General features: G+C 43.9%; 1 long non-coding RNA gene across 1 annotated transcript; it reads right to left on the reverse strand.

Moving 5' to 3' along the window:
- Positions 1 to 602: 602 nt before the first annotated feature.
- LOC116089246 lies at positions 603 to 1,980 on the reverse strand. Its single transcript, XR_004118236.1, has 2 exons — positions 1,941 to 1,980; positions 603 to 682 (listed from the first exon to the last, which is right to left on the reverse strand). It is a non-coding gene; the product is annotated as an uncharacterized LOC116089246 (long non-coding RNA).
- Between the last annotated feature and the right edge of the window lie 460 nt (positions 1,981 to 2,440).

Consider the following 2,440-nt stretch of genomic DNA (forward strand, 5'->3'; position numbering starts at 1 on the left):
TTTTGTTAACTTGACAAAAACTAAGATCTATCTGGAAAGAAGGAGTCTCTTTTTTTACTGGATATTTTATTTATTTACATTTCAAATGTTATCCCTTTTCCCAGTTTCCCCTCTGCAAACCCCTATCCCATCCCCCCTCCCCCTGCTTTTATGAGGGTGCTCCTCCACCCATTCACCCACGCCTACCTTACCACCCTCCTATTCCCCTACACTGGGGCATCAAGCCTTCACAGGACTAAGGGCCTCTCCTCCCCCTGATGCTAGATAAGGCCATCTTTTGCTACATATAAAGCTGGAGTTATGGGTCCCTCCACATGTACTCTTTGGTTGGTGGTTTAGTCCCTGGGACCTCTGGGGGGTTTGGCTGGTTGATATTGTTGCTCTTCCTATGGGGTTACAAACCCCTTCAGCTCCAAAAAGGTGTCTTAAATGAGAAAAATCCCTCCATAAGATTGGCCTGTAGGGCATTTTTAAAATTAGTGCTTATGCAGGAGGGTCCAGCCCATTGTAGGTGGGGTCACCTCTGATTAGGTGGTCCTGAGGTGTATAAGAAAGCACCTGAGCATCCATGCAGAGCAAGCCCGTAAGCGGCATCCCTCCATACCTTCTGTATCAGCTCCTGTCCCCAGGTTCCTGCCATTCTTGAATCCTTCATTGAGTTCCCCTAGTGATGGAATGTTACCTGGAAGTATAAGCTAAAATAAATGCTTTCCTCCTTGAGTTGCTTTTGGTCATAGTACTTTACCATAGTACCTGAAAATCTATCTATGCCACTGATTCATGTAAAGAGCTCAGCCGACCGTGTTACCATCCCTAGGCCAGTGGGCTATATAAGAAAGGTAACCGAATATGAGCCTGAGAACAAGCAAGCAAGCAGCCTTCCTCTGTGATTTCTGCCTTAAACTCCTCCCTTGGTTTTCTGTCAGTGATGTACTAGATAGAACCAGTAAGATGTAATAAACCCTTTTCTCTCCAGCTTGGTTTTGGTCATGATATCTAGTACAGCAGTAGAAAGTGAGCTAGAACAGATTCCGGACAACATTTGCCTGAAGCTTACAGTTACCAAATTCTTTCAGGTTAGCCAGGTGTGGCCTTAAGTAGTGGCAGGAAGGACACGGAGACAAATCAATTCTTTTCTTTTCTTTTCTTTTCTTTTCTTTTCTTTTCTTTTCTCTTCTTTCCTTTCCTTTCCCTTGTCTTCCCTTCCCTTCCCTCCCCTCCCCTTCCCTTCCCTCCCCTCCCCTTCCCTTCCCTTTCCTCCTCTCCTCTCCTCTCCTCTTCTCTTTCCTTCTTTCCTCCCGCCTCCTTCCTTCTCTCCCTTCCTTCCTCCCTCCCTTCCTTCTTTCCTTCCCTTCTTCCTTCCTTTCTTTCCTTCTTTCCTTTTTTCCTCTCTTTCTTTCTTTTTTAATGGAGTACATGTTTCATTTAATAAGTTATAAGAGACATTTTCTGGTTGGCATTTGATCCCAGTTTGGTCTCCGTGTCATTGTGCCCATGGTCCTTTCACACTGGGCTTTTCCAAAGAATTTGGAAAAGTTTGGAGACATATACTAGGAATTGAGGGCTGATTCTTGCAGGAGTTCAGGAAACAGAACGCTGGTAAGAATAAGAACTGCAGAGCGTTCTTACAGGGTAACAAGAGTGCGCTGGAGATTTGACTGAAGACCAGTGTTAGAGTCTGGCAGAGAATTTGTTTATGCTTTGTTTGTGTCCTGAGACTTTACCGAAGTCCAGTTTTGAGGAGGGTAGATAAATTTATCTGGTGGAGGAATTTTCATGACACTGCAGCATTCAGGCTGAGGCATAGTCATTGCTAGCTGTGTTAAGCCACAATGATAGAGAATGACAGGAGCACAATGCAGAGGAGAAAGACTGAAACAACATGTGGTTTGGACAGAAAATCTTGGTAAAGCTGGGGCTAAAAGTATGTGGTTTCTTACCATCAACCAAGGAGTACACATGGTGGGACTGATGGCTCTGGCAGCATATGTATACTAGAGGATGGCTAAGTCGATCATCAACGGAAGGAGAGGCCCTTGGTCCTGTGAAAGTTCTGTGCCCTGTAGGCAAATACCAGAGCCAGTAAGCAGGAGAGGGTGGGGTGGGAGCAGGAGGAGAGGGGAGGGAACAGGGGTTTGTTCTTGTTCTTGTTTTTTTTGTTTTTTGCTTTTTTTTTTTTAAGGGAAACTGGGAAAGGAGAAATCATATGACATGTAAATAAAGAAAATATCTAATAAAAAAAAAAAAAACGAAAAAAGGTATGTGGTTTCTGAAGCAATTAATACCAAGTGCTCTGCATCCGGGCAAAGGGAAAGATACTTTGAGGGCATCCCCAGAAACACACAGGACTTCATACACTGAAAATTCCAGGTGTAAGACCATAAACTCATCTAAAAGACTTTTTGTAAGAGAAGAGAGAATATCATGAGAACATCCTGTT

This window comes from Mastomys coucha, unplaced genomic scaffold, assembly GCF_008632895.1.
Source record: "Mastomys coucha isolate ucsf_1 unplaced genomic scaffold, UCSF_Mcou_1 pScaffold14, whole genome shotgun sequence".
Taxonomy (NCBI): Eukaryota; Metazoa; Chordata; class Mammalia; order Rodentia; family Muridae; genus Mastomys; species Mastomys coucha.